Here is an 11,822-nt window from a genome sequence, read left to right as displayed (position 1 = left end):
ATTTAAGCCAAATATTCGATTTAGAAATTTAATCATGTTTTAAAATTTCGGAATGTGACATATACTCTCTCAAGAGTGTGTGGTAAGGGTGGAAGCCAAGCTAGTTGGCATGTGTGCTATTCATATTGCTTCAAAGTATGAGGAGGTTTATAAGGAAGAGGGGGCTGTCCGATGGCCATCGAACCACTTTTGTGTTCGATGGGTTCTCTCACCGTCAGATCTGCTTTAGGATTCGTGTGTACGGATTTTAAAGCATACGCAAAATTACGGGCGCGAATCCTAAAACAGATCCGATGGTGAAGAGAACCCATCGAACACAAAAGTTGTCCGATGGGCGTTGGACGCCACCAACGCCCCCCTCTCCCGGTTTATAAACCGCTGGTACGTGACAACCCATTTTAATTTCTCTTATTTAGAAACTTTTTTTCTTTTGCTTTCTCTATATAGTGTTTCAAATAATGTCTAATGTTTTGGGTTTATTTGCAAATTAATACTGATTTCCAATAGCATGGTCAGTTATTAAGAAGGAAAAAAAATAGATTGCATGACTGTTTCATCCGACCGGACTTAAGTAACTGTTTGGTACCAGCTTATCTGAACCACACAAAACCTGGACTTGATAAAGTTCCAAATTAAATCCGAACAAAAGGATCACTGCAGGTTCATATATTAACTGATCTTATCTCTTTTATCACACCAACTTAAGAAGTCTTCATCTACATCTCAACTTATTTGTGTTTAGTTGCAAATACTAAAATATGTTGGGCGCTTTTGTGAAATGATAAAAATAATGTGGATAATTTGCACAAAAGAGAACTAATAATAGATTTTGTCTTTCATAATTTAATAGCTCGAAGATTTTAGCGACATATGGATGTTGAGATATGGCACAAGTGATGTCCTTAGAATGGAAAAGAGGATTTTGAATAGACTTTAGTGGTGTCTCAGTTTGCCTACCCCATATATGTTTTTAGTCAGATATATAAACATCGAAAAGGCGGACAAAGAGGTATTTATTTTCTCTCTTTTGTTTTAGTTCTATGTTTATTGAATGATTTCAGGTGTAACTCTAAAAACTTTAAATCACATACTTATACCTTACAAAAGGACACGTGAACTTTTCCCCTAGCTCATTTCTGTTTTCGAAAAAATTGTGAGGGGATGGGAGAACAATATTCTCTGGTATTCTTTCATAGAGAGTTTATTTAATTTTTCCTTTTCTCTGTCTTTGTAATTTGTAGATGGAATGCATGATATTATTCTTTTATGAGCTAGCATTAACGCGACACTTCCTAATTGAGGTGTGCCCTTCATTGCTTGCTGCTTCTTGTGTGTACGCAGCAAGGTGTACCCTTAAGAAAAATTTCCTATGGACTAAGACACTCCAGCACTGCACCAGATACTCTGAGCCTCAATTGATGTACGTCTCTACTCCTTTCCATGATTTAATTTAATTCTATTTTTCATCAAAGCATAATTCTAATTAATTACCAGTGCAATTTTTCTATTTTTTGTTTCCTTTAGTTGAACTCAAAAGAGGCAGGTTTTTAACAAAACAAATTATGTCAAACCAACTTAAATTTCGTTCCAAAAATTTCAATGCCTTAAAGAACTGACCCATACCGAATTGTAAAACCTACTTGTACAATAACTAGCTCACAAATTAGGTACAACTTTTCCAACTTTGGACTTGAAATCATCTAATACTATTTGGTACCGGTACTGTAATAGAGAATGCGCACAGATATTGAGGTATGCACATTCGCAAGCTCCCAATATGTGTTAGATTCTTTGTGATAGCTAATATTCTTCAAATTACAGAGGAAACACAAGGTTATGTACGGGCCAGTAATTCTGCTGCAGCACTGGGCATGGTCACGGCTACCGGTAGGGGTACCTGTGCTGAATGAATCGCCAGAATGGGGAGTTCCCACGAATCAAGACTGTCATGCATTTGGCAAGAAATTTTATGGACATCACCTGTACAGGAAACCAGCCTCACGGAAAACCAGTAGGTATCAGGCTGGTTCGAGGACAGATTCAGAGCCTGGGTGACACGCAGGTGACCTGGACTCCATACCAGGAGCTATACAGTGAGGGGAGGCTGCCGCAGACTGTAGCAGATGATTCGGCGGTGTGGCTATATAGGGGTCCACTGGTGTGCTTCTGGATAGTGCAGTTCCACTATACGGACCGGGTGCTCCGTCAGTTTGGACAGTATTTAAACAGTGATTGAACAATATATATGAACAGTATAAGAACAGTACTTCAACAGTAATTGAACAGCACATATGAATAGTACGTGAACAGTGAACAAACAGTAGGTGTGAATAGTACGTGAACAGTAAATACGTATACGTACATGTATATGACCAGTGCATGAAAAGAAAATACATACACATAAATAGCAAATACGTATATGTATATGAATAGTGCATACCTGATTTACCAGCTGAACAAATACGTCTCCTTCTTTTCCTTCTCTCCCTCTCTTCTTCTCCTTCCTCTCTTTCTCCTTCCTCTCTTTCTCCTTCTCCTTCTCCTTCTCTCTCTGACTTCTCTCTGATCTTTCATATTTATAACAAAAAATTGTGCCAAAAAAAAAAATAAATAAAAGACTCGGAGCGCGGATATTATCCGCGGGGGGGAATTTTAATTACGGAGCGCAGATAATATCCGTGGGGTGGGTATTTTTAAAATTTTGGTGATAACGTGGTTATTTTTATTAATTTTATTTAATGTCTGGGTATTTTTAAAAAATTCGGCAAATGGTATGAAAGAAAAAATTGATTGTGTCAGTGAAATTAACTTTTTCAATAAGAAAATTAACAAAGTTTTATTTTTAAAAACCTTTCCTATAAATCTACTTTTCGTAAAACAATTAACACAAGATTTTAATTGTAATGTAATTTTTTCGTATAAAAATGTTGAATTTCAAGACCGGAAAACCGGAAAGAAAATTTGTGAAGGTTTTCTTGAACATGGACACTATATTTTGGATTTACAAAAAATAAATCTTTGTGCTTCCGCTAAATCTATTAATGTTGATCTTTGGCATAGAAGATTTGGGCATCCCTCCGACAAGGTTTTAAACTATATTTTGGATTGTAAAAATTTATATTGTACTAATTGTGAGGTTTGCAACAAACAAAACTTCCTTTTTCTAGTTCTATTAGTAAAAGTAAAGCTATGTTTGATTTGATTCATTCGGATGTATGAGGACCAGCCTCAATTGAATCATATAACGGATTTAAATATTTTGTTACTTTTATCGACGATTTTTCAAGAACCACTTGGTTATATTTACTCAAATCAAAAGAGGAAGTTTTTAACAACTTCAAGAAAAAATTTTATTTCATAGAAAACCAATTTAATGCTAAGTTAAAAATATTTAGGTCGGATAACGGAACGGAATTTGTAAACAAAAATTTTGACACATTTTTTAAGGAAAAAGGAATTATACACCAAACCACTTGCATTAATACACCCGAGCAAAACGGAGTGGCGGAACGAAAAAATAGACATTTGCTAGAAATGACAAGAACATTGATGTTTCAAAGTAATGTTCCTAAAATAAATTGGTCGGATGACATACTTTGTGCTACACATTTGATTAATAGATTACCAAGTTCAAAGCTAGAAAATAAAATTCCACTAGAAATTCTTTACCAACAAAAAATCACTTTTGACCATTTAAAAATATTTGGATGTACAAGTTTTGTACATATTAAAAGAAAAGATAAATTATATTATGTATCAAAAAAAACTATTTTCTTAGGATATTCACCATTTAAAAAAGGGTACAAATGTTATGACCCTATTAATAAAAAATCATTTATTTCTAGAAATGTGGTATTCTTTGAAAATGAGCCATATTTCAAAAAAGGGGGAGAAATTCAAGTGTCTTGTCAAAATGAAAAAATTAACTCCATAATTCCCTTCTTTGAAAACCAAGACTTTGTTCAAGGAATCAGATTTCCTGCCCCCTGGGGTGCAGGAAATTCCTGCCCCCAGAGTCACTGCGGGGTGGGCCCGGTTACTGTTAAAGGGTTTAGGGTTAAAATGATTTTGGGTTTAGGGTTAAATGGGGGCTCACTCTGCAGTGACTCTGGGGGCAGACGATTCGGTTCCTTTGTTCAAAATGAAAATGATACAAGTGATCATGAAGAAGAAATAGATGAAAATAGTAATAACATAAATGAAATCGAAGTAGAAAAATATTCGAGACCTAGACGAACAACTAGAATATCCCAACTGTCTACTAGACTTAGAGATTATGTGACCTATACCGTTCAATATCTCATACAAAATTTTGTTTCATACAATAAAATTTCGCCTTCATACCAAGCATTTTGCACAACCATAGAAAGAGAAATAAAACCAAAAAATTATCAAGAAGCCATTCAAAATCCAACTTGGGATAAAGCCATGAAAGAAGAGCTAAAAGCTCTAGAAAAAAATAAAACATGGGTAATTGTTCCATTACCAAAAAATAAAAAATCCGTAGGTTGCAAATGGGTTTACAAGATTAAATATAATTGTGATGGTACCATAGAACTGTACAAGGCAAGGTTAGTGGCCAAAGGATTTACACAAACCTATGATATAGATTACAATGAAACGTTTGCACCGGTTGCAAAAATGAATACCGTTAGGGTCTTATTTTCCATTGCTGTAAACAATGGATGGAACATATACCAAATGGACGTGAAAAATACATTCCTTCAAGATACACTTGAGGAAGAGGTTTATATGACTCTACCACCGGGTCATGTACAAGAAAAAAAATGCTAATCTTGTTTGTAGATTAAACAAATCAATATATGGATTGAAGCAATCTCCATGAGCATGGTATGACAAACTTAGCTCATATTTAATTTTTTGCAATTTTAAAATTAGCAATGCCGACCATTCATTATTTGCAAAAAATGAAGAAAATAATACAACTCTTGTGCTAGTATATGTAGATGACTTAATAATTACCGGAAATAATTTAGAAGAAATTAGAAAAATCAAATTCCAATTAAAAGAAAATTTTGACATTAAAGATTTAGGATATTTAAAATATTTCCTAGGAATAGAGATAGTTTTTTCCATCAAAGGCCTATTAATTTCACAAAGAAAATATACTTTAGACTTATTAAAAGAAACTAGTAAATTAGGTTGTAAACCGGCCTCTACACCAATAGATAGTATAAACTAAATACCAAAGATGGTGAACCTTTGGAAGATATAAACCAATATCAAAGACTTGTAGGAAAATTAATTTATCTCACGGTAACCCGTTCGGATATTTCATTTTTCGTAAGTCAAGTTAGCAAATTTATGCATTCACCAAGAACACCATATTTAGAGGCCATAAACAGAATTTTGAGGTATTTAAAAGGAAATCCCGAAAAGGGAATATGGATGAAGAATAATAGTTCTAATGCAATATGTGGCTATTCTGATGTAGATTGGGCATGTAGCTTTGATAGAAAATCCACCACCATCTTTTGCACATTTCTAGGTGAAAATTTAGTCACATGGAAAAGCAAGAAACAAAATGTCATGGCACGATCAAGCGCGGAAGCGGAGTATCGAGCTATGGCATCAACCGCAAGCGAATTGATATGGCTCAAACAATTGCTTAAAGACATGGGAATCGACTCTGATCAACCCATGAAAATGTATTGTGATAACAATTCGACACGTCACATTGCATCAAATCCCGTGTTTCATGAGCGGACAAAACACATAGAAGTCGATTGCCATTTTATTTGAGAAAAGGTTCAAGCCAAGGAAATAGAAACACTGTTTGTTCGAAGTGAGAATCAACTAGCGGATGTTTTTACTAAAGGATTGGATTCAAAACAATTTGAAGAAATCACAAGCAAGCTAGGATTACTCGACATCTATAATCCTAGCTTGAGGGGGAGTGTTGAGAATAATTGAATAATAAAAGGGTAAAAATGTAAAATAGAAAAATAGAATAAAAGTGTAAATTAGGAGAGTTAAATGAAGTTACCGTTATGTACCAACGGTACAGTAGGAAATGGGAATGTATAAAAGAGGTCAACCTTCTCTCTTGTAAAATATACAACAGAAAAGATAAAAAATAAAGCTTTTGTCTCCTCACATTTGCATATCATTACAAAAATCAACATTAACCCATTATGCAGAGCTCTCTATACGAATGTTTTAACACGTGGTAATACATCTTCATCTTTCCATTCCCAAACAGCCCGTGGTGCTTTCAGTTTTTGTTGGTCATACCATGGTGTGTTTTGCCCCGCTTGTACCAGTACTCAGTACCCTTCCTTGACTGTATAGGTCCCTTTCTTGCTGGGCATCCAAATTAACCTATCCCCCACAATATGATTTTGCACCGGATGTCGAACATTTTGCACTATGTATTGTAGTGCTTGTGTACCGAGGAGAGCTTCTATTCTTTCTTGGCACCACTGCTCATTCTGAAAATCATATAGCTCTGCCACCGTTATCGTACCAGTTTGAATCCCCCTCACTCTTTGCTCCTCCCATCCTTATTGAAACCACGGCTGCCCCCTAGCATGTATATTTTCTCCATCCCCAATATCCCATGCAACCCGCTGAGCTACCTCCCCCTTGCACTGTTGTGTCGCTTTCCACAATGGGCTAGTGTTTCTTCCAACTTTGGCATCCCATAATGATTGACCCAGGTAGTATTTTTCTCTTGCTACTTGCACCCATAGTCTGTCTGGTGATGTGCCTAATTGCCACACTAATTTGTTCAGTAGTACTCTATAAAGTCAAGCGGTCAAAAAAACGTTCAAAAACTGAATGTATTAAAATTAATTTATTAACCTTTTAATTTTGACATCTTGACTTTACATTAAATTAATTCAAATGTTTAAAATTTTCACATGTAGACGCATCACTCGTAAGGTAGACGGATTTCAACGATTCGGATTAGACATTTGAAGCCGATTTAACAGGTTTTAGACTTGAGTTCATCAAAAGGCTTAGTGAACTTAAGAACACCCTAGTTCTACTCTATAAATATACGTACATATATGTCCAAACGGTTCAACATGATGGATATATTAAAATGTGGTTGAAAATCAAATTTTACATTTGTTTTTGAATTATTTTACTATTTATTAAGATGTGTACAAAAATTCAATGGTATGAAAACAACGATTTTGTAAAATACTTGGTACATAGTAAAAAAATTCAAAAAAATGTAAAATTTGATATGCAAACACATTTTAATATATCCATCATGTTGAACGTTTTGGATCGACTGTTTAGACTTTAAAAACTTTAAAAATATAGAGTGTAATTTGGTGTCACCAAAAAAGGGTGAAAGTGGATCCCTCCTCTATATATATATCTATATATATGTATATATAGAGAGAGGCTACCATACTTTGCAAATTAAAGTGTGTGTTTTAATTTGTGCTCATATCTTTCGTTTCAAAGTTCAAATAGTTAATCCGAACTTCTAAACATATTTTTTTTTTAATTAAAATGTGCTTGGAGACCAAATTTTATATTTTTTGAAAAAAAATTTTACTATTATTTTAGAATTTTTAAAATCAGTGAACTGATTTTGAAAAAAATAATAAAAATAGTAAAAAAATTTCAATATAAAAATCATCATTGACATCCAGTGCTGATAGCAATATAAAACGTGCAATAAATTTTAAAATATGGTTGTATTATATAATTGAAAATTTATTTTGTAGCATGTGATCGCTAGCTGTATATGTTTTTTAACATGTTGTGCAGATATGTATCTTGCAATAATTTTATTGGAATATATATATATATAAAAAAAACATGTTATATGAAAAATAAGCAAAACTAATTTAAAATGTTAAGTTAATTGTCCGTCTGAAAACTGTATTGAGGGTAAAAAGAAGGGTCCGTATCCGCCCAGGTACGTGCAATTTATAAAAATGGATGGACCAGATTAATTTCATTTAGGCTAAACTCAATTCGGTAGCTGTTGAGGGCTTGAGGCTATAGGGGGCCTGCTTTGAGATTTGTGCCAAGTGAAATGAATGGTCCAGATTCAGCACTTGCACCTCAGGTATCTGGGGTGATGCGGATTCTAAAAACAATGGGGCAAAATTTATATATTTTCCAAAATCGAAAATAAAGTACTAATTTAGTTTCTTTGTCTTTTAATTCTTCTTCTGATAGAGAATTAGTATTTGGTAATCCAGTAAAAATAATGTTTTTGTATAAGAGATTTTAAGTTCAAAATTCAAATAATACATTAATACTAGAAAATGGTATATTATGTATTTATGTTATATCATAGTGGGTCCCACTTCTGACACAACAGGGCTTACGGTCGATGAGCTTTTAAGATTCTCAATCTGTGGCACCGTTGGGCTCGATCTGATAGATCTAAATCTACTGTTATTTTCGTGCATGAAGTAATATTTAGTCATCGAATTGTTTTGAGATGCGTACATAGAACAGTTCTGAAAAAAGTTGCTTTGAGATTTCTTCTCGAAAAGAATTAAACAGATGGATTCGGAAAAGTAGAGATAACAGAATTACTGTTCACCAAAAGAGGATAGCAGGAGATTTGAATCCCGATCTGTGGCATATTTTTGGGATTTTACTAAATATTTATTTTAACTTATTAAGAAAGAACATTCTTAAGTTGGATGAAACGAAATTATAACTTTCTTAAAATCACAAGGGCTGTCTAATTAACTTGATTAAAAACATCAATAGACACACATATATTTATATAATATAACTATATTTTAACATATATAGTTATCGAAATAATATTTGATGTAAATGTTTGATTGACCTTGAATAAAATTATGCACAAGTAAAGAATATATGTAAATTTTTATAAATTATAATAATTGTGGCCTAAATTGATTAAAGCTTGTTGGTACGTAATAGCGATTGATTAAACCACTTTTAATTAATTTGTTTGATTTACCTACAAAAATGTCATGGGCGTATAGAGGACGTAATTCAGATCGAAATTATCTGCCAATTTCGAGGGTAAAAAAGAAAGGGTCAAAATTAGCACCACGAACGAAAGAAGAATAAATTATCAACACAATCAACTAATTAATTATAATCAAGTAAGAGAAAGAAAAAAGTTACTTCCAAATGTTCCGAAACTGAAAATAAAGTAGTAATTTAGTTTCTTTCTCTTTTAATTGTCCTTGTCGTAAATTCAGAATTGCACTTAAGTTATGATGTAAATATTTTTTTCGGCTATTAATGAAAATTTTTAGTCTTAAGCCTGTTTAATTCCTCAAAAAGAAAATTAAGTACTAATGAAGGCACTGCACTAGAAGTTGTACATTTTGGAAGCGTTTTTTTTTTTTTTCAGTTTATTGGGAAAAATTAATGTTAAATGGTCAGAGAAAAATTACTTCTCGAGTAGCTATTAATTTGTTGTGCGCTCTTAAATTATGGAAGATACCGTGAGTTTTCTACAAGCTAGAATAATTTGACAATTCTTCATTCTAACAATCTGTATATAATATGAACACGAAGAATTCTAGTAGGTAATTAAGAATCTTGGACTATTGAATACATGCATTTGAGTGGTAATTTCAAGGAAGAATGATTTCTTATAAGGACAAAAACAATATTTTCATTTACTGTTCTTGATTTGTCCTACTTGATTTTCATTGAAAATTCAAATAAGTACTACGGCATTCCTCGGCGAAGACCAAGAGGAGCTTACTCTGAGTCAATCGTAGGTGCAAAAGTTTTATAGTTTTTTTTTTTTAAATATATAGTGGAATATATATCGATTTATCGATTTCTATTAGAAATCAGAAATCAGTCATAACCAAGTCCTAGTACTGAATAAAGGTTGCTAAACATGGCCAGCAGTATATAAGCATACAAAACATGGTAATTGTTCAAGCTAAAGACATCAAACACTCCTATACAAAATCTACGTAAAACAATGAAACAAAAGACGGCGACAGACGTTGAACTTAGGAGGCTGTTAGGACCAAAATGCTCCTGGGTAATCTCTAAAAACTCATCCCGTTGTGCTTGTTTTGTGAATTTATATATAAAGAAACACTTGGTTTTTTAGTAGAGTTTAGAGGTCAAGTCATCTCACTATTTAATAGCCATGTTATTACAACAAATAATTTTCTCTATCTGAATTTCAAACTAAAGAAACACTTTGTTGTACATATATAGTACGTGTTTAGCTCCTACTTTTATCTTTTCATTTTACCTCCACTTGTCACTGTAAAACCCACACAATTGAAATCTAAATTCGTCAAATTAATTCAAAACTAAACAAAACCATATACAACATTGAATGTTTCAAACTGATTGAAAATAATTTTACTATGATAAAAACTTGAGCTCAAATTAACAAATTAATGTCCTTTTCGGCAAATTGACAAATGTGGAAGACTTACTTGATAGCTACTATCAAGGTTTAAATAAATAAAAATAAAAAAAACATGTGGAAGACTTGAACAGTATACTTGGAGATCAAGGAGATTCCCAACGACTCAGCATTGAATGTTTCAACATACTGTCATTTTCATAATTAAATGGTTTGTTTGGCATTCATTTACTCGATTCGTAACATATTCGATAAAATGGACAAGAGTTTGTGTACATACATACATACATAATATATATATATATATATATAGAGTTAAGCTGGGGTGCTATGGATAGCATAGTGGCCTCTATGCTACGGCTCAATATTCGAGTTTTCAAAACTCAAACGGTTGATCCGAACCGTTCATCTTATTCTCCATATTAATATCTGCTTGGAGACCAAATTTTATAATTTTCTGAATTTTTTTACTATTTATTAAGCCACTTTGAAAATCGCTGATCCAACGGTTTTACTGTTTTGTGCAGCCACCGTTGGATCAACAATTTTGTAAAATACTTAATAAATAGTAAAAAAATTCAGAAAAATGTAAAATTTGGTCTCCAAGCAGATATTAATATGGAGAATAAGATGAACGGTTCGGATCGACCGTTTGGATTTTGAAAACTCGAATATTGAGCCGTAGCATAGAGGCCACTATGCTATCCATAGCACCCCAGCCTAACTCATATATATATATATATATATATATATATATAGAGGTTGGCTAAGATCAAAGTGGTAGTTCCTGAGCTTTGGTGTTACCAATTTGTTTTTCAATTTTCAAAGTTCAAAACATCGATCCGAACCATTCAAGTTGTTATCCATATTAAATTGTGCTTGGAGACCAAATTTTACATTTTTCTGAATTTTTTTACTATTTATTAAACCACTTTGAAAATCGCTGATCCAACGGTGGCTTAACAAAACAGTAAAATCAGAAGCCACCGTTGGATCAGCTGTTTTCAAAGTGGCTTAATAAATAGTAAAAAAATTCAGAAAAATGTAAAATTTGGTCTCCAAGCACAATTTAATATGGAGAACAACTTGAATGGTTCGGATCGACGTTTTGAATTTTAAAAATTAAAAAACGAATTGGTAGCACCAAAACTCAGGAACTACCACTTTGATCTTAGCCAACCTCTATATATATATATATATATATATATAAAGTGTGACTAATATGCATTCGGTAGCACTTCGGCCGAAGTGCTACCGATTCATTTTCTGATTTTTAAAGTCCAAATGATTGATCCAAACCGTTAGATGTCATCTCCATATTAAAATGTGCTTGGAGACCAAATTTTACATTTTTTGAAATTTTTTTACTATTTATTAAGCCACTTTGAAAATTGCTGATCCAACGGTAGCTTCTGATTTTTACTGTTTGGTAAGCCACCGTTGGATCAGCGATTTTCAAATTGGTTTAATAAATAGTAAAAAAATTCCAAAAAAT

The 11,822-nt window shown here is 33.0% G+C and overlaps 1 long non-coding RNA gene across 1 annotated transcript; it reads left to right on the top strand.

The window, feature by feature from the left end:
• The first annotated feature begins 871 nt into the window (after nt 1-871).
• On the top strand, nt 872-1,776 carry LOC144568025 (uncharacterized). The gene is made up of 3 exons (XR_013515582.1): nt 872-1,009; nt 1,242-1,420; nt 1,732-1,776. It is a non-coding gene; the product is annotated as an uncharacterized LOC144568025 (long non-coding RNA).
• Nucleotides 1,777-11,822: the final 10,046 nt, after the last annotated feature.

Source organism: Carex rostrata, chromosome 17 (genome assembly GCF_964058835.1).
Source record: "Carex rostrata chromosome 17, lpCarRost1.2, whole genome shotgun sequence".
Lineage (NCBI taxonomy): Eukaryota > Viridiplantae > Streptophyta > Magnoliopsida > Poales > Cyperaceae > Carex > Carex rostrata.
This window is presented reverse-complemented; position numbering and strand designations above follow the sequence as displayed.